A 21934-nucleotide genomic window follows, 5' to 3' on the forward strand; every position below is an offset into this window, starting at 1 on the left:
TATGACAAAGAAACAAACTGTTTTCATGTTTAATATTCCGTAGGTGCATGCAAATATATGAATTGGGTTACGATTTGCAGATTTCTTGATCTTAGTCATAACAGCAACGTTGCATACACGAATTGTTCTTGAGCAATGAGCATTACATAAAGATACGTACTCGTAGTGATATTTAGTTCTCACTAATATGAAGGGAAGATTATTTTATTAACATTCCTGAAATCAGCCATTTACCTCAACTGCAGGCGTTTACTCCGAGCGCGGGGCCGCGTTGGCACGAGGTGTGAACAGGTGACGTCAGCGGCCACGGCCGCCTTCCGTAAATGCAACACATTGAGCGAACGAGCACGTGTAAAGTCCGTAGAGAATATCTCACTATAAAACAGATTTTTTTCTTCTATATATCTTTGACAGTGGATGTACAGAAGAAAGAATTCTATAGTGAAGGCAATCAATCGTTTTGAATAAGCGAAGCAGATTAGCTTTACAACCATGCAACGAGTCTAACAGTTCAACAGACTGCTGCACTGTATTGAACAACCTACACTCGACCTCATCATTACCAAAGCATAGGAGTGGTCTCGCGGTTCTAGGCGCTTCAGTCTGGAACCGCGCGACTGCTACGGTCGCAGGTTCGAATCCTGCTTCGGGCATGGATGTGTGTGGTGTCCTTAGGTTCGTTAGGTTTAAGTAGTTCTCAGTTCTAGGGGACTGATGACCTCAGATATTAAGTCCCATAGTGCTCAGAGCCATTTGAACCATATTCCGAAAGAAGGCCTACCTGTGTGTTATAACTGGCGCCTTAAACTGTATTACCATTCGCTCTGTATCCTGATCTCCGTCCCAGCACCCTCCCCTTGTCAGCATAGGTTTTTGTCAACAGCTATCAGCAAAGTATTTTGGACTGTGGAATCCTCCGAATGATTTATAGACCTGTATCTTAGACTACACAGCCATTGCAGTTGTCGAATTTTTTCACAGTATGGAAATTAAGTATTCATAGTATTAGAAGTACTGAATTTCGAAATTAATGGATGATCATTTCTTTACAGGATCATAGCCCGATTCATAATAGCCTAGCAGTCCAGAACTGGTTCCAAGATCAGCAGAGAATAAAACTTCTTCCTTTCGTGCCAAAATCACCAGACCTCAACCCCACTGAAAATATGTGGGCGGAGGTTACGAGGTCGTTACCACCTGGGTCAAGGAATTCGGAAACTCTGTGGGAAAATATAGAGAATACATGGTGGGAGATCAACGATCATCTCAACCTCTCGAGGAATTTAGCCTTATCACTTCCCAGACGCCTTCGAGCAATTATAGAAAACGAGGGAGGTTGGGTAGGGTACTGAAAGAAAAATAAAGGTCAAACCAGTTGCGTGGTCCTAAAGTGTTCCGGAAACCTACTAAAGCTAAATGGTCCCTGTGTATTCTCATTAAATGTGTCACTGCGTGATTCTTCCACATAGCAACTACTAATTAAATTCTTTACTCAAGGAAATAAATAAACAAATGTATGCACAACGGATAAATGTTTGATTTTGTAGTATTAACCCCAAATTTGGTACACTGTTAATCACCTGACGGTGTTTAAAGAAAAAGCGTAAGTAACCGGAATCGTAACTGGACCTGCATAACAACTCCTCCTCCGTTCTACAATCTATTTCGTTTCATTCTGTCTTACTTTCATCTCTCAAAACATAATAACGGTATTACCAGTAACATACAGGATTAAATTCCCTAACAGATGATCTTGTAACAGCTCATATAAAGATATTTCTACTTCCTATGGTTTCTTACGAAGATAACCATTGTCTCACCTACGGGAAGGAACGAAGGATAGCCCACAATGCTTGATTCATAATGTCACAGCCACACACTATCACTCTTATTACCATTGGACAAAGCAATGATCGTATCTCAACGTGGACTAGTTCTAGAAAAATTCTGTAACTTCTTCAATCACTGTCTCATCCCAAAAACACCTCTCACTTATCGATGTGCCTCGATGTTAACTAAGTCTCGCGTGGTTGGAAAGTTCGCGCGGTCGCGATTCTGAAATTTACGTTCCGCTCATATTCGTGCGCGGCACGTTATTCCAACTGAAAAAAAACCTCCACAAGTTACTTAGACTGATTTCCTAATAATATCTCGAGACCATTAAATAATATACCATCCAAAACCTCCCTTCCAAAAGATACATAAATACACACACAGAACTTTTCACAATACTTACAGTTCGTGTATAGATTGCATAGCATGGCTACACGAATTACTGTTATGCTGGTTCCCCTTTATTTAATTCAGGAAACCGGTCTCACTGATTCCCACGTATCTTTCAAATCCTGTTGTTCTAAAAATCAGCTTCACACGTAAATTTCTACTGACTCATTTCACAAAACGTGACTTCTTATTCTTTCATATTAAATTAGCAACCTTTCCTTCATCCATGAATTTCTGAAACCCGTCAAAATACAAATTGAATCACATGCAAGCTACAAATGGCTTCTTTGAAAATTAATCTTTTCAGATCAAAATTAAGAACATTACTTTCTACCATGAATTTCTCGTAGCAGCTCGATTAGTTGAAGCCACGAGTTAATATGTTCCTGCACTTCCAGATCAGATTTTGATACAAACTAACCAAAATCATGAATTGAAATTGACCATTACTAAAAAATTATGGTAAATCAACACATTCCTACTTATAAACTAATGGTTCCGAGCACTCACAAATGGTTCAAATGGCTCTGAGCACTATGGGACGTAACTTCTCAGGTCACCAGTCCCCTAGAACCTAGAACTACTTACACCTAATTAACCTAAGGACATCACACACATCCATGCCCGAGGCAGGATTCGAACCTGCGACCGTAGCGGTCACGCGGTTCCAGACTGAAGCGCCTAGAACCGCACGGCCTCGCCGGCCGTCCTCTCAACCCAGTCGACGTATATTTAGGATACGATTAGTGGGAAAAGTGGGTTTTCATACATTATACCAAAATAATAAACTCATTCAGTTACTCTGATCAATTTCCTTAACACAGCAGGTTGATTCAATAAAAATTAACAGCTCAGATCGAGCGTCTGATAACACATACCTGATACCTGACATAGCAAGGTATTCTAGCAATTACATGGAGATGATACTTATACTTTTTGAAATATGGACATATTTCTAAGGATAACGAACTGTAGTCGAAACTAAACCAGATGATGCTGAAGGAATTAGGGTATGACATGCGACAGTGAGAGTGGTAACCATTGTTTGCTTTGTGGGAAGCAAGACACCTGAGGCCTTCAGTTGTAACTTGTATGTCAAATGCAATAACAAGAAATCCTTTTTGATGGGGTAAGGATGCTAAAATGATATATGTCTGAGGTTCAGGAAACATTATCTGAAAGTATATGACAGGCTTCCTGCTATTATGTAATGTCGCTTGCTTTCAGTAAACATATAGATAACCCATAGCAGGGCTTTCTCGTCATCCGAATCACATCAATGGGAATAGCCATCAGAGGGTTATTACTAAATTGTAGGCACATGGCCAAAAATTTGGTGAGCAGAATCTCTCGCGACAGATTGGATGTCTGGATCCTATCATGAAATATTCAGGCTACGAAAACACGTTCTTCTTGCTGTCAGCGTGGTCCTGACTGCAACGTTGTAGGCATCACTTGGCAATCCTGTAGGCATAACAATGATTTGCAGCTGTGGGACAGATTTATTCTGCTAAATTCGCCTGACGTTTTCTTGTCTTCTCTATGAAATATTCTGAATATTTTGTGAATACAAGGTCATTTCATGCAGAAGCTACTCCTTGTCTCATCTTTCATTTTGCGAGTTTATCAGTTATATACTGCAGCCGCGATTGTGGCAATGAGAGTGTTTATGCTGGAATTCCTTGGCAGCGTAGTTGTAGTGACTTTATAAAATGGTAGTTGCCTCCGAAAGCTGTTCCAGGTTTGCTGCAAACGATGTATCAATTCCTTTCAGTAAATTTTAAATCAGGTGATACCTGTCACATGTAAGTGTGTCCTAACAAGTTCGCAGAGGTTGCCATGATCGTAGACTTAACTGATCTTAAGTCACATCAAAATTACTGACAAAATTACTGAACAGATTCGAAGCATCTGTAAGAGTCACGAATTTGTACTTTTTTTAATCAACTTGGTCTGAAACAAGAGGGAAAAAACTACAGGGACAATGACTAAGTTTGTCAGTATACATTATCTGTGGTAGATCTGGAGGTGAAAACGTACGAAAAAGTACAGCTGCGCTTTTGCGAACTGCTTTTTTATTTTCGCATCAATAGTGTTGTGAAACCACCATCTGGTATCGATGCATTACATTAGCATCCATTATATATAATCATTTTGATAGTACATCGGATATTATAGATGAGTAGGACACAAGACGGGACGTATATAATGTCCGTTTGACGTCAACAGTGTGTAACATTTTACTTTTTTTGAATAGGACAATGTTGCTCTCCAATCATTTTAGATTAGTTACAATAAGCTTAAGCTGCAAGAGAATTCGCTTGTATTTTTCAATATGTGATCTGTTATCGGTTTGAAGGTCTTCCATTACATCGGCAACTTAGTGCAGCTCCTCCGAGGGCTCTCTGGAGTAGGGTGCAGATAGCAATGTGAAAGCCGCGAGCTTCATACTGTTAGTGCGATTGGGACTTGGTATACTCTTGACGACGTTTAGCACCTGTGCGGTCAGTAACCCAATTTCAAAATTCATGTTGAGTAATCCTGCTCCATTCAAATAATATTGTCTTTTTATATCGATAAGTAATCTGGATAGTCGTCACGTTCATGTGCCATCTACATCGCAAATTTAATGTTACGATCCTAACAAGTAACCTGCAATACGTTTTGTATTTCATAATCGGAACTATCTGCATTAACCGTCATCAGAGCAGTGTCAGGGAACAGACTGCAGCACTGCCTTGGTAGCTACTTGGAGACCTGCTTGAGTCGTGTTCTAAGGTTCACATTGTATTACACTAGCGAGAAGTATCGACTTTTCCTTTTTTTCTGCAAACATCCAGAACTAAATTCAGTAACAAAATGCTAAGAAGATTTTGCATTGTGCCAACTCAATGATCAACCTATTTTTATAGATTTTTATTTTCACAGCCATTCTCGTTCTGCATTGCAATAAACTTCATTCATCATTTGCTTGTTCTTGTTACGATTATTATTGTCATTCTCTCACTCGCAAGAGTTTTCACATCCCTATTTGCTATCGATGCACATGAAGAGTGGCTATGAAAGAAGGGAATACTGAATGTTACGTTATGCAGAATACACTCATTTACTTCTACTTCTCGTGATCAACGCTACAGGAGAAAAGAGATACATAAAGTTGACAATGGAGGACAGATATGCTGGCACAACTCTGCAACTATTCCTGTTGTTTTAACACAGCGTTACCAGATAAACAGGTGCTGCGGAATCGAAAATGTAGTACGGACTTTGCCACAGTAGCAGAGAGCTGCTAATTTCGGACCATGACCGTGGATTACCCTTCGGTCAGCTGCTGGTTAGAGTGTTGCAACTGTAAATGGATGACTTTGTTTGATAGTCTTGTGCTGATGTTGTCTGAATAAATTATGCCATTGGATAAAAAACGGTTTAGTTTTGAGACCTAACCCTCGAGGGGAGAAGGCACAGTGGTCTGCTTCATGAATTCCAAGCAAAAAACACAAACAATACAGGAAGGGTTCAAACAACTACTTTCATACAGAGACACGCATTTCGAACCTGTTCATCTTTAAGGGCCAAACAAGAGCGTAACATTACGGAAACAATAATCAAGCTACTTAGTATATAATAGAGCATACAGATTTCAAGGAGGAAACGTATGAAGACGCATACTTTCTCGTTATCCATATGTCTGGTATATCTTTCGCGTTAACGAAAGTAATATCCCGTTTTACCTCTTCTTACGTGTCAAATGAAATGAATGCCATGAGGAATCGAATATTTGTTGACTGAGTCTCTTCTTGCTTCCATCCCTACCAACATATTTCTTCATTGTCGTGGTAATCATGACATTCTATACGTTGCTGCAAAAGATTGCACGTGGATACATTCGACATCCAGGAGCAAAGCGTTTAATATCTTACATTATATTCCGTTCCAATACGCTTCCGATGTATTTTTACTTCGATTGAATTTTGAGGTGATTACGAACGTTACGGAAAATTATCTCACATGCTTTACGCTGAATGAGGAACACTGAACCATCCGTTTTGCTTTCCCAACGTTGAAATGATATGTCAGCGTCAACAGCCTTCTTCCACGCCGGAGGGTGAAACGTGTATCATTCTGGATTAATGATGATTGAAAGCCTCAAATGTATACATAGCCCACAAGGCGACGTCAGAAACTGTCAGGGGAGAACGCCGCAGGAAAACCGAACGTGCACGCGCGTCTCCCCTCTGAAGAACCGTATCGGAGAATCACGGCAAGCATTTCGCTGAAGAGCTGCCTCGTAAGAGAGGCGAGAATTGGCACTGTCGTAGCAAGTATTTGTCAACACTGTGATAGAGCATTTACTTCCGGGTGTAGCCCGGCATTACTTCGCTAAATTCACTTGACATTCGTTTTCCACATCGAAGACTCATACGATATAATTCACTGTAAGATGAGACACCTATAAAGTGTATTTAATTTCTGGACTCCAAGAACGGCGTTCTTCACATACATAACACCTGTTTGTGGGTTTAAGGTTGCGTTTTGAGGCTCAGGCAATATCGCAATGACTATCGTGGGCTTGTTGCCGGCAGTGTGTCGTTAGCTCAGTGGGAAAAAAAAAAAAAAAAAAAAAAAAGGTTCCCTTGTGTGCTGCGATGCTTGGGCTATATGAGATTGCAGTTCCAATCTCGATGAAAGCTGCTGAGTACAACTTTTCAATTTTAATTAATGGAGTTGCAAACTGCTAGTAAAAATTCCTTATACGAAATCTGAACAATGCCTTTACACATCAATCTTCGTGCAATTTCAACTTAGTAAATTATGTTAATATCATGGATGTCTGCTTTCCGAATGCCAAGATGCTTCACTGTAAAATGGTTCCTGAAAAGATTCAAATTGACTGTCAACGATACGAATTTGAGCTTTGTTCGTCATATATCACTTCCGATCAACGTTAAATAGTTCATGAAACCATATATGGAACACCAAATGTGCAGTGTTCCTGCACTGCTACAGAGCATGCGTTGCAAGGTATTCACACAATTTATCACATAGACTTACCATAAGGAATGAAACAAGACTGTAATACACTTTACACCACAGACGCTCACTCTGGCTTGACGAAAACATCCGAATATTGGCCAAAAGTTGCACAAATAATTGACTTTGAAAGGAAAAGAAACGAGGTATGAAGCAATTATTAATTGATCGAATGTAATGACGTGGTTTAATTTCGTCCCAGTCTATAAACTTAATTTCGGGCCATACTCCGCTCTCACCGATTAATGTAATATAATACCCGTTTACTAATCACGGCGTCTGTCTCCGTTCTTTTGAGTGTGAATGGAAATCGTAGAAATTATCTGTGGAGCAACATTTAATAATAAAGCGTTTTAAATCATCAGAAGCGATGAGCGGTAGCAGGCGCTTTCGATAAAGAACGGGGGAGTGCAATGCCGCAGCTGTCGCCACGCCCACTGCCGGTAGCCAGCAAGTGGATCCCGGAGCTTTGCCGATTACGGCGTCCAGAGGAGGACAGTCTGCAGGAAATCTGCCGCAAAATGGTTACTGGACAAAATTTTGATATCGGTGTGTCAGAAAGCGAAATAGATTGAATCTGCGCTACTATTACATTCACGTGTTCAGTATTCAGGCAGAAGAGGCTATAAAAATATTTTATGCCAGCTGTTCTCGATCCACTAACATTATCTCCATCATGGGACAAGTTTTCCTCCAGGAAGTGCCGCAGTCTGCAGTGTTGCCAGATTGTGCATCTTACCGGACTTAGAGAAATAGCGAGGTGGCCAGTTTTATTGTCCCATGTCGCGATCGGCGCGGACTTAGCCTCTGAAGCGGCCGGCCGCCGGTCAAGTTTTATGTCAAAGAGTGTACCTTTGTGAACTTATCATTTCTGAGAACGCATGCTGTTACAGCGTGATTACCTCTAAATACCACATTAATGAAAAAAATGCTCAAAACGATGTCCGTCAACCTCAATGCATTTGTCAAATGCGTGTTACGACATTCCTCTCGACAGCGAGTAGTTCGCCTTCTGTAATGTTCGCACATGCATTGACTATGCGCTGACGCATGTTGTCAGGCGTTTTCGGTGGATCACGATAGCAAATATCCTTCAACTTTCTCCCACAGAAAGAAATCCGGGGACGTCAGATCCGGTGAACGTGCGCGCCATGGTATTGTGCTTCGACGACCAATCCACCTGTCATGAAATATGCTATTACTACCGCTTCAGCCGCACGCGAGCTATGTGCCGGACATCCATCATGTTGGAAGTACATCGCCATTCTGTCATGCAGTGAAACATCTTGTAGTAACATCGGTAGAACATTACGTAGGAAATCAACATACATTGCACCATTTAGATTGCCATCGATAAAATGGGGACAATTATCCTTCTTCCTATAATGCCGCACCATACATTAACCCTCCAATGTCGCTGATGCTCCACTTGTCGCAGCCATCGTGGATTTTCCATTTTGCCCAATAGTGCATATTATGCCGCTTTACGTTACCGCTGTTTGTGTATGACGCTTCGTCGCTAAATAGAATGCGTGCAAAAAATCTGTCATCGTCCCGAAATTTCTGTTGCGCCCTGTGGCAGAACTATACAAGACGTTCAGAGTCGTCACCATGCAATTCCTGGTGCATAGAAATATGGCACGGGTGCAATCGATGTTGATGTAGCATTCTCAAAACTGACGTTTTTGTAATTCCCGATTCTCGCGCTTGTCTGCTACTGATGTGCGGATTAGCAGAGACATCAGCTAAAACACCTACTTAGGCATCATCATTTGTTGCAGGTTGTGGTTGACGTTTCACTTGTGGCTGAACACTTCCTGTTTCCTTAAATAACGTAACTGTCCGGTGAACGGTCCGGACAGGATACCGAGCAGCATACATAGCACACGCCCGTTGGGCATTTTGGTCACAATAGCCATACAGCAACACGATATCGACCTTTTCCGCAATTCGTAAAAGGTCCATTTTAACACGGGTAATGTATCTCGAAGCTAATAACGCCCGCAGTGGCGGGATGTTACGTGATACCACGTACTTATACGTTTGTAACTATTACAGCGCCATCTATCACAAAGCGAAAAAAGAAGTCCAACTAAAACATTCATATTTCTTTACGTACTACACGAATATGTAATAAAAATGGGGGTTCCTATTTAAAAAACCGCAGTTGATATCTGTTTGATCTATGGCAGCGCCATCTAGCGGGCCAACCAGAGCGCCATCTTGTTTCCCCCTTCAAGCGAGACAAGTTTCGTTCTTTGTAGTTTTTTCGTTTGACGCTTATTTCATGAGGTATTTGGCCTGATCACTATCAATGGATCACCCTGTAGTTATCATCACATGAAGGACTTGGCAGATTTTGTGAGAAAAATTAAGAACATACAATTTCAAAGGGATGACATTCTAGTGAGCTTCGATGCTACTTCGCTCTTCACGGAAGTACCTCTGCAAGTCTCCTTGACCTCAAATAAACTCTTTGAGCGGCGCGGGATTAGCCGAGCGGTCTAAGGCACAGTAGTCATGGACTGTGCGGCTGATCCCGGAGGAGGTTCGAGTCCTCCCTCGGGCATGGGTGTGTGGTTTGTCCTTAGGATAATTTAGGTTAGGTAGTGTGTAAGCCTAGGGGCTGATGACCTTAGCAGTTAAGTCCCGTAAGATTTCACACACACACACACACACACACACACACACACACACACACACACACACAAACGCTTTGAGCATGCACTAACAATCACCTACCTTAAGTGCTTTGGAGAGCTTCATGAACAGACAGATGGAGTGACGATGGGGAACCCCTCTTACTCCAGGTATCGCAAGTCTGTACGTGGAACATTTTGAGGAGGTCTGCTTCCGAACTGCTCACCAAAAACCCAAGCACTCCTACCGCTATGCTGACGATACATTTGTGGTTTGGAAGCATGGCAGGCAGGCACTGGATGACTTTCTGGACCACCTTAACAGCATCGATGAAAACATCGCCCTCTCTAAGGAGATAGAGGAGAATGGTTATCTCCAATTTCTTGGTATACTAATAAAGAAGAAGGCAGATGGCATACTAGGCCATTCAGTACGAGTCTGTAGGAAGAAGATTCAGACATACCTGTTCCTCTATGCCACAAGGTGCTACCATGTAGCGCAGGCCAAACAGTACTGTCCACCTTGGAACACGGAGTGCAGGTCATCTGTGACGAAGAAAGCCTCTCACACGTACTGCAGCACCTGAAGGAGATATTTTGCAAAAATAGGTACAGATTAGGATAGCTTTCAAGACGAGACAGGTCGCGAAAAATCGGGAAGAGGGAGAGGACAAGAAATTCTCTTTTCTCTCGTATTTTACACCGCTGTCAGCCAAAATTGGGAGGCTTCTGGAGAAATCGAACGCAGAAATCGTCTTTCGACCACCGCTGAAGACGAAAGAGTTGCTTGACTTGAAGTCAACGTACGAAGAATTTAGAGCATCGCCCGCGAAAGAGGTCAGCAATACATTGGACAAAGGAACAGATGTATTTCTAATCGCTGCGAGGAACATATAAGGCATTTGCCTCTGGAACAGACAGAACACAGCATCAACGGAGACCACACATTTCACTTGGAGAACACCAAGGTGCTCGGTCGAGCCGCCGGCTATTTGGAAGCGTCATAAAAGAGTCCGTCGAAATCCAGATTCATCAGAGTCTTGTAAACAGAGACGAAGGTTACCAACTGAGTGCGGCATGGAATTCGGCGATAACGGCAATTCGTTCAGATCACGCCCATCACCGGGCTTCCCGCGAGACGGGTCCAGAATGCTCTTATATGCGAACGGTGCGTCTGCTACCCCCACCACCGCCATTTCATCACCAATCCGTACGCGGGATTCTCTGTACCCACCCTCCCGGAGTCAGGTGGAGAGAGGCACACTGGAGATATAAGTAGGACGGCATCCATAAGATCCCGACACTTCCCCAGAAGATGATGAGTATGTCACTCATCGAAACGTCGCAGTATTATAGTACTGTCACCCAGCTGGAAACGCGAGAGCTTTTCATTAAATCAAAGAAAAACGAAAGTAATGAGAAGCAGCATAAACGGGAACACCGAGGAACTTAAATCAGGATTGGTGGTCTCGATGTAGTTGAAGTTGAGGACCTCTGCCACCTAGGCAGCAAAATAGGCGATGACGGACGGGGCAAGAAGGATATAAAAAGCAGACTAGCACTGGCAGAAAGGGCATTCCCGGCCAAGAGAAGGATGACCTCAATGGAATGAACAGATTAATGAGCACAGAATATGGATTGAGATTAGTCGAAGAAAGACGAAAGTAATAAGAAGTAGCAGAAACGAGAACAGTGGAAACTAAACATTAGGCTTAGTGATCACGAAGTAGATGAAGTTAAGGAATTTTGCTACCTAGGCAGCGAAATAGCCCATGAAAAACCAGCAAGGAGGGCATGAAAAGCAGATTAGCGCTGGAAAAGGGGCATTCTTGAGAAGAGATTTCTAGCAGTATCAAACATAGCCCCTAATTTGAGGAAGAAATAAATTACAGAGAACGTATGTTTGCAACACTGGTCGTGGAACATGGACTGTGGGAAAATCGGAACATAAGAGAATCTAAGCATTTGAGATGTGGTGCTACAGAAGGATGCTGAAAATTAGGTGGACTGATCAGATAAAGATGAGGAGGTTCTCCACATAATCGGCGCGGAAAGGAATATATGGAAAACACTGAAAGGAGAAGGGACCGATTGATAGGACATGTGTTTAGACATCTGCGAGTAACTTCCTCGGTACTAGAGGGAACTGTAGAGGGTAAAAATTCTTGAGGAAGACAGAGATTGGAATACATACATCAAATAATTGAGGATGTAGCTTGTAGGTGCTACTCCGAGATGAAACGGTTCACACAGGAGAGGAAATCGTGGTAGACCACATAAAATCAGTTAGAAGACTAAAAAGAGAAAAAGAGAAAAAAAATTCTACATCACTCAGGACTACAATGATTCTGCGAGTTCCCGGCTTCCTATCGGAATAGTTCTACGGAATCTGAGTTGTCCGAAACTTTGTAAACCAACCCGTTTGCCGATTACAACTATTCGAAATACTGTCACTGAAGCTCCAATGCTCACTGATACGGCAGCATTCATTTTAGCGACTTCTGTTCCCAGTCAAAGTTTAGTTGCCAATAACAATAATCTAGGCTCATGTTTAGACAGACGGCGTAAGAGGAGTTGGACAGAGAAGAGGGATATGGATGTAGAGAGAAGGAAGGAGGAGATGGGCAGAAAGAGTGGGGAAAGTGGAGATGGAAAGAGGAAGGGAGGGGAGGAGAAAGAGATGGGCAAAGAGAGTGGAGAGGAAGAGATGGATAACGAGAGCGCTGGAGGAGAATATGAACAGACTGACGGGGACGGACATTAGGACGTATATCCGACTACTATACATATTTAGCAAATGTGAACATGGCCGGGTTTGTTAGTCATTTATAAGATAAAATAATTATACTACATCTTAATTGACGGTACGTCTCTGCAAACCGTAATCTCTGTAGATATAATGAGTGAGTAACATCTGCTGCACTAATTTGTTGCATTAATTATCACCGTTTTCGATCTAACTAGCATGTCATCTTCAGATCTAAGATGAGAAAAGAAAGAATATAACACAATAAATAACACCTTCTATGGTACCACAGATAACATTGAAACTTCCAGAACTCGTTCCTACCTAGCCCTGTAAGGTTCATTTTGTTAGTAGTAGTAAGAATGTAAAATTATAATAGGAAAACATCGGGCAAGTCAGTGCAGAAAAACCTTACCATACCGCCTAAAGCCGGCCGGAGTGGCCGAGCGGTTCTAGGCGCTACAGTCTCGAACCACGCAACAGCTACGGTCGCAGGTCCGAATCCTGCCTCGGGCATGGTTGTGTGTGATGTCCTTCGGTTAGTTAGGTTTAAGTAGTTCTAAGTTCTGGGAGACTGATGACCTCAAAAGTTAAGTCCCATAGTGCTCAGAGTCATTTTTTGAACCGCCTAAAATACAGCATACTTTATATATAAAAATAAATTTGTGTTTGCCAATGGCATTGGTTAGATCATGATAATTCAGGATATTTGTTTTTATTATTGGTGTTGGTTACATTCGAAACTGCGCTATCCCAAACTGTGCATGGAACCATACAGTAATTGCGTGAGATGTTACGTATGCCTTTGGTACAGGACAAAATTGATGAGGAAACTGAGATCCTGAAGTAAATATCGGGAGAAAATGGTTACGACAGCACTACAGTTTCACGTATAGTAGAGGGTTCAAATGGTTCAAATGGCTCCGAGCACTATGGGACTTAACTGCTGTCGTCTTCAGTCCCCTAGAACTTAGAACTACTTAAACCTAACTAACCTAAGGACATCACACACATCCATGCCTGAGGCAGGATTCGAACCTGCGACCATAGTAGCAGCGCGGTTCCAGACTGTAGCGCCTAGAACCGCAAGGATAGTAGAGGGGGCAGGGGTGGGGGTCAGAGACAGTTGTAAGTAGGCTGTTTATGTTTTCTTATTGGCAACGTTACGTAGCGCTCTGTATGAAAATCACTGGCTGTGCTGTGTGCAGTCTGTGGCCAGTTTGCATTGTTGTTTGCCATTGTAGTGTTGGGCAGCTGGATGTGAACAGCGCGTAGCGTTGAGCAGTTGGAGGTGAGCCGCCAGCAGTGGTGGATGTGGGGAGAGAAATGGCGGAGTTTTGAAATTTGTAAGACTGGATGTCATGAACTGCTATATATATATTATGACTATTACGGTAAATACATTGTTTGTTCTCTATTAAAATCTTTCATTTGCTAACTATGCCTATTAGTAGTTACTGCCTTCAGTAGTATGTATCTTTTATTTAGCTGGCAGAAGTGGCGCTCGCTGTATTGCAGTAGTTCGAGTAACGAAGATTTTTTGGTGAGGTAAGTGACTTGTGCAAGGTATAGGTTAATGTTAGTCAGGTCCATTCTTTTGTAGGGATTTTTGAAAGTCAAATTGGGTTGCGCTAAAAATATTGTGTGTCAGTTTAAGCACAGTCTTGTATAATTTTTCAAAGGGGACGTTTCATATGTCGACCCTTAGCCAAGGATACCTCACTGGAATCCTCTGATTTTTTCTTGCAGTTTGTGTAATTAGTGTAGATTTTGTTTATTGCTAGCGCGTAATTGTAGAGAGAATCTCCTTTGTAGTTGCAGTCTTTCATTGTTGTACATTAAAACAGGTGTGGCACGCATGTAAATTTGCACCAAGTATTTCGCAGCTGCGCTTGCGATTAACTAGATATTATTTTTAGTGCTATGTTAATGTGTTCTCTTATTTTTGATCTTCAAATTGTGTTTTTATGTGTTGTCGTATGAAATATTGTGACAATAATGGCGTGTGAAAAACGTAATACTAGGCTCCAAAGTAAACTGAGAAATGACAGTGAAGACGAAAGCAGTGTGTTAGCGCCACCATGTAATGAATTAACTAATGTTCAAAGTAGTAATTCGGTAATTGTGCATAGGGAAATGGAGCGAGCTGCAAATAATGGTGTAGGCAGTGAAACAATTAGTGAACAGGGAAGCATTATCGATCTATCGGTCGGCAACAGCCCCCCCTCAGGATTCCGAAATGACAGGACACAATCTTGCAAATACTGTAGATTCAGGTTTTGCGTCCTCACCGTTTTCTCAAATAAATCAAGACACATTTTCTGCTTTTCAAAATGCGAATATTGCCGGTTCAAATGCACTGCCGAATAGCACTGAGGAACATGTTTCAGACACCAGTGCACTGTTATTACAGTTAATGCAACAAATGGGACAAAGGCTACAAAAGTTAGATACAACGCTTGAACAAAATCAGAAACAAATGGGACAAAATCTTCAAAAGTTAGACACAATGGAACAACACCAGAGACAAACACAGCAACAGTTAGACACAATGGAACAAAATCTTCAAAAGTTAGACACAATGGAACAACACCAGAGACAAACACAGCAACAGTTAGACACAATGGAGCAAAATCTTCGGAAGTTAGACACCACACTTGAACAAACACGTGAAGATTTAACTACTGAATTACATAACATTGAATCGAAATGTCAAAAAGTCTGTAATGACGTAAAAACACAGATTTGTGAGCATTTCCAACCTATTTTTTCGCGTCATGAAAATGCATTACAGAATCACGAAGCAGCCATAAAAGAACTGCAAACTATTGTTCATGAAAATCACGACACCTTGTCAGTTGCATCTACTGATTCGGTTACGCAACTTGCAAAAACTCAGGAAAACTTAATGGACACAGTAGATACGATTTCAACACAAATGAACGCTCTGAAACTTGGTTCAGAAAAACACACAGAGGAAATAATTTCACTAACGGATAAAGTAGCCGAACTTTCAGATCAGTTCACTAACTTATCTACAAACGTAGATGATGATCTGAATGACACAAGACCTGTAGCCTTCACGGACGCTGAAGAGTATGAACAAATTAGAAAATTCAAACAAAATCAAAATCAAATCAATACACAGTACAAAAGAGTAATCCGGGAAGTACAAGATCAGTTGGCACAAGTAATACAAGAATTACATGTTTCAGAGGACGCTCGCGCTCCAGTACGGGAAGAGGGACATAGAAATACGGAACAACCACAAAATAATAACACAGGACACTTCGGAAATTATGAAAGAAATTGGCAAGGCGCACTGGATTTTGAGATGGAACCGTCGAAACGAAGTAACAATGAGCGATGTGCGACTCGCCGACACGATGATTTTGACTATAAGCTGTTCATTACTACACGTAAATTCAAAACATTTAAGAATTCTGACGACATTCATCCACAAGCATGGCTTCATCAATTCTCTCATTGTTTTCCTCCCAGCTGGTTATTGGAGCACAGGTTAGAATTTATGTGTGGCTACTTGGAGAATGAACCAGCTGTAAGAATGCAATCGGTCATTCACGATCGTCACAGTGAAGGAGAATTTTATCATGCCTTCCTCTCAGCATATTGGTCTCAAGCTACACAAGACCGAGTAAAACATAGCATCATAATGATGAAACATTTCGAACAATCTGAATTTTCCAGCCTTGTGAAATATTTTGAAATGTTGCACAACAATCAGTAGCTGTCAAACCCATACAGCCCCTCAGAACTCATTCGCATTTGCTTAATCAAATTACCTGAACATTTACAACATATTATTTTGGCGAGACGTTGCAAAGACGCTATTGAAGCTTTTCAGGGACTCTTACAAGAATTAGAAATTGACACAGATAGTCACGGGATGCGAAAACAGAAAAACAATCACTACAGGTCACATCCGTCACAATTCCGTGACGACAGAAACAATAACTGGACACGACAAGTCTATTCTTACAACGCAAATCGTGACCAAAACGGACACCACCTATATGACAACCACTGGCTGAGTAATAATAGTTACAGAGAAAGATCGCATGTTGCATCGTAAATATGACACCCTCAAACTTGAAAATATGATTACACTGTAGAGTTCTTAATTTATGATATTTACTGAAATGAAATGATGAGAAACATTTCATGTCTATTGTCTTGCTAGTTGAAAGATTGTTTACTGCATTATGAAATGCCATATGGCTAGTGAATGAAATTTCACGCCTTGCTTTGCCTGTTTTGTTTAATATCTAGTTCCTAGCTGCACTGCAGCATTGGTTAAAATAAAATTTTATAGATGTACTAACATAAATATTTTATGCCTACCGATCCAGTAAAAAATAACTTTATGATGGATGTACTCCAAAAAAATGAGGGAGCACAAAAAGTCATTTCCACTTCACAGGAATTGCATACATAATTTTTGTCAGTGACTTGGTGACTTGTCTGCTAGAGCAAGTTACAGTGATGCATCACTCTAGTGTTAAGATGCGACATAGGTATTAAACATGGCCATTTTTACTGTAATATATTTTCTGCTTGAGCTTTCTCATGTTTAGATATAAGTTATTGCATTTGCTGCTGCTGTTTGCCAGGCATAATGTTACTGAATTTGACATTGTATTACGCTGTTAAGCCAATTTTACTACGGATTTATTTTTCTTGTTTGCTGCACAGTGCCTTATATTAGTTGTAATATTGCAATTGCTTTGCCAATTTGATTTTTTTGTCATTGATGTTTGTGTTAATTGTTTTGTGATCTGAGCTCAGTAGATTTAAGTTAGCTTAAGAGGGGGTAGCCTATAAGAGAATGAGTTGCGATGAATTTGAAGAAATGCACTGAGAGGTTATACAAGAAAAGTACAGAAAGCATGTATAAATAGGACTTTTTGGAAATAATGAAGAACGAAGGGAGATCTCCGAGAAGTAAAGAAAGTTTTGTTTGCAAGATACTGCAATAAAACAAACCCTGTCCTTTCCTTGTGTTATCCCACTATGTGTTTGTGTACCCTTGTGTATTTATGTTATTCCTGTCTTTATATGTTTATCTGATAAGACTTATGTTGTAGAATTGTTCTAATACTCAGCTACATGAACTATGATGAGGAATACTGTTATCCTCAAATATAATTTGCATTAATAATATGTTATTTACTTTGTAAAGATGTTAGACATTATTAATTCTGTTCTGTTTTAATGCTCATGTGTGAAGTTGATGTTTCAATAATTATTCTGATCTTTTATATATTTACTTTTGTCATAATTCCTGTAACACTGATGTATATGTTTATTTCTATTCTTTTGTAAAACCCCTATTACTACAAATGTTATCTGTATTATTATGTTTTTAATGATTATTTTGTACCTTTGTTATAGTATTCTTATGTTATAAAATTGTAATTGATATCAGTTCATCAAATTAAGTAACTTGTAAGTTACATTTCACTGGACACGTTTCTGTTGGTCATAGTATATGGACAATATGTGAGAAGTAGGGACTCATAGTGTCTGCACGTGTGTTAATAATTCAGCAAGGGACTGGATAACAGCATTGCTGGTTCTAAGGACAATAAAAAAAATTTTGTGAGTGCACAAGTGGTGGTTTATGGACTTGCTATATTGTCCGCAAGACTCTTCGATGGTGATTGTGCTTCTGCACAGTCGCAACAGATAGTTGCTGGCTGTCTCTACAAGGACTACAGTGAGTCTGCATCTTTGATGATCCACCAATACCATTATTTCTACAAGGACTGCAGTGGATCTGCACCTCTGGTAGCCCACCTATACCATACTCTCTACCAAGACTATAGTGGGTCTGTTCTGTGATGACCTACCTACCAATATTCTTCAAAACGTCGAATGACTCTGCTGTGGGTTTGCTCTGTTGTGGCCCATTGCCTGTTTGCATGTTGAGAGTCAGCACTGTCTTTCCGTTGGAAGGACAACACTACTTCTTCAAGACTGCATGGAAATCCACTACTTCCGTGTGCATTTTCTTTTACTGCTCAGCCTTTGAGAAAAACACTGCAATTTTACTGTGATGAATGATCAGGACTGTCTTTATGGACTGTGAGAAAATTTTAGCTTTTGACCAACATTGTATCAATAAGTGTGTGCATTTGATATCTTTGTTATTGTAATTATGAAAAATTTTATCAAATCATTATTGGCCAGTGCCCAAAACAATGTGTAAAATTTTTTGTGGGGAGCATGGGGGGCTATGTAAGTAGGCTGTTTATGTTTTCTTATTGGCAACGTTACGTAGCGCTCTGTATGAAAATCACTGGCTGTGCTGTGTGCAGTCTGTGGCCAGTTTGCATTGTTGTTTGCCATTGTAGTGTTGGGCAGATGGATGTGAACAGTGCGTAGCATTGCGCAGTTGGAGGTGAGCCGCCAGCAGTGGTGGATGTGGAGAGAGAAATGGCGGAGTTTTGAAATTTGTAAGACTGGATGTCATGAACTGCTATATATATTATGACTATTACGGTAAATACATTGTTTGTTCTCTATTAAAATCTTTCATTTGCTAACTATGCCTATTAGTAGTTACTGCCTTCAGTAGTATGTATCTTTTATTTAGCTGGCAGAAGTGGCGCTCGCTGTATTGCAGTAGTTCGAGTAACGAAGATTTTTTGGTGAGGTAAGTGACTTGTGCAAGGTATAGGTTAATGTTAGTCAGGTCCATTCTTTTGTAGGGATTTTTGAAAGTCAGATTGGGTTGCGCTAAAAACATTGTGTGTCAGTTTAAGCCCAGTCACGTATATAATTTTTCTAAGGGGACGTTTCACAGTTTGAAACGCTTGCCATGATGTTGAAGGGTAATTTGTGCTGAGAAGTAATTGTTAAGAAAAAAGTTCGATACGTTGCACCGTTTCTGAGTTAATCGGTGCTGGAGGCGTGCAGATTCAAGCGGCCCACCAGATACGATTAGTTCAAAAATGGCTCTGAACACTATGGGACTTAACTTCTGGGGTCATTAGTCCCCTAGAAATTAGAACTACTTAAGCCTAACTAACCCAAGGACATCACACACATCCATGCCCGAAGCAGGATTCGAAGCTGCGACCGTAGTGGTCACAGATACGATTAGAGTCAATTGTTCTCATACCTGCCCATGTTAATACATATCGACGAAACGAATATCGTACTAGACTAATTTGGAAATGTTCTGTGGAATGGGCACATGAAATCACGGTTTAAAGATCATTTTGTTTGTAGCAAGATACAAACTGACGCTTTCCGTCGAAACTGGGCCTCGCGTGAGAGATAAAATGAGTAATGTTTGTTTGGGCTCAGTCCAGCTACTTATCGCAAGAATGAAATTGCAAATACTTGCCGAAACACATCACAAAAGCTATATTATCGTCCTATGTGAACTGTTTATCGTTCACGTTTCACTTCTCTACAAGGATGCAATGCACACAAATACCGCCAGAAAAGACTTTCTAACCCTTAAATTTGTATTTAATACGAGTATTTTCTTGCCATAGCCAGTCTCCATTATATATCCTCTCTACTTTGGCCATCAACAGTTATTTTTCTGCCCATTTATCAAAACCTGTATTCTAATGTTACTGTCTCATTTCTTGCTTTAGTTCCTCTAGCATAGCCTGATGTAATTCAGCACATTTCATTACCTTTGTTTAGTTTTTGTTTATGTTCATATTATCTCTTTTCAAATCACTGCCGATTACGTTCTACTATTCTTCCAAGTCCATCTCAAGAGAGATCTACAGTGTCATTGGCAAATCTAGAAGTTATTTGCTCTGATGGACAATACGTTTTTTTCAAAATTGTCCCTAGTTTTCTTCACTGTTTGCTAAATGTACACACTGAATTAGATCGCCAATAGGCTAAAGCCCTATGTCACTTCCTTGTCAACCAGTGCTTTCCTTTTACGTCCTTCATTCCTTAAAATTGCAATCTGATTTCTGTAAAAGTCGTAAGTATCCTTTCTATCCAGATATTTTACCTTCTTTTCTTCAAAATTTCAAAGAGTATGGCCCGGTCATTATTGTAAAAAACCCTATCTTAATCTATAAATGCTATGAACGTGGGTTTGACTTCCAGGAGAAATCGTAGGATCAGTATTGTTTCGCGTGTTCCTACATTTATCCAGAGCCCCATGTCGACATCTACCAGTATTTCCTCTTCTCAGTGAATAATTCGTACCGATATTTCCCTTTTAGAACAGAAAATACTCTAGGACTTTGGATTCATCAAAACATCTTACAGGGAAGGAATAAGTATTTACAGTACAGTGGTTACAAGATGACATATGATGACTGTCAAAAAACTATACTGCACAGAAGGGTCGAATATTTTAAATGAACTTAAATTAACATGCTCTTACGCAAAGTAAAACTGTGTTAGATACACATCTATCAACACATAATCATAATGTCACTAATATAGACAATTAACAGGGACATTTTTGCATAGAGCTAATTAGGTCTCGGGCAACGGCCTTGTCGCAGTGTTAACACCGGTTCCCGTCAGATCACAGAAGTTAAACGCTGTTGGGCGAGGCCGGCTCTTGGATGGGTGACCATCTGGGACTCCATGCACTGTTGCCATTTTTCGTGATGCCAATTGAGGAGCTACTCGTCCGAATAGAAGCGGCTCCGGTCAAGGAAAACCATCATAACGACCGGGAGAGCGGTGTACTGAGCCCACGCCCCTCCTATCTGCGTCCTCAACTGGGGATGACACGGAGGTCGGTTGGTCCCGATGGGCCACATGTGGCCTGAAGACGGCGTACTTTGCTTTAATTAGGTCTGGCGTCTTGGTGTGCTTGAAGACCTGGAAATTTATGCTTTCAAAAGAAATTAACCTGATTAGAATGTTAACCCTAGAACACTTAAGGACCAACGGCCTTGCCGCAGTGTTAAGACTGGTTCCCGTCAGATCACCGAAGTTAAGCGCTGGCGGGCTGGGCTAACACTTGGATGGCTGACCATCCGGTGCCGAGCGTTGTTGGCAAGCAAGCGAGGTTCACCCAGCCCTTTGAGGCAAGCTGGGGAGCTACTTGATTGAGAAGCAGCGGCTCCCGTCTCGTTAACTGGCATACGACCGGAAGAACGGTCTGCTGACCACATGACCCTCCATGTATGCATCCAGTGAGGCCTTTGGGTTGCAGATGACACGGCGGGCGGTCGTTACCGTTGGACCTACATTGCGTTTTTTGGCGGAGTTTTTAGAACAGTTAATGGATGGGAGGGGGGGGGGGGGTGAGAATCTAAGGTTTTTACTAAATCAT

The 21934-nt window shown here is 41.1% G+C and overlaps 1 pseudogene; it reads left to right on the forward strand.

Moving 5' to 3' along the window:
- Nucleotides 1–21133: 21133 nt before the first annotated feature.
- On the forward strand, nucleotides 21134–21251 carry LOC124709335 (annotated as a pseudogene).
- Nucleotides 21252–21934: the final 683 nt, after the last annotated feature.

Source organism: Schistocerca piceifrons, chromosome 7 (assembly GCF_021461385.2).
Source record: "Schistocerca piceifrons isolate TAMUIC-IGC-003096 chromosome 7, iqSchPice1.1, whole genome shotgun sequence".
Classification (NCBI taxonomy): domain Eukaryota; kingdom Metazoa; phylum Arthropoda; class Insecta; order Orthoptera; family Acrididae; genus Schistocerca; species Schistocerca piceifrons.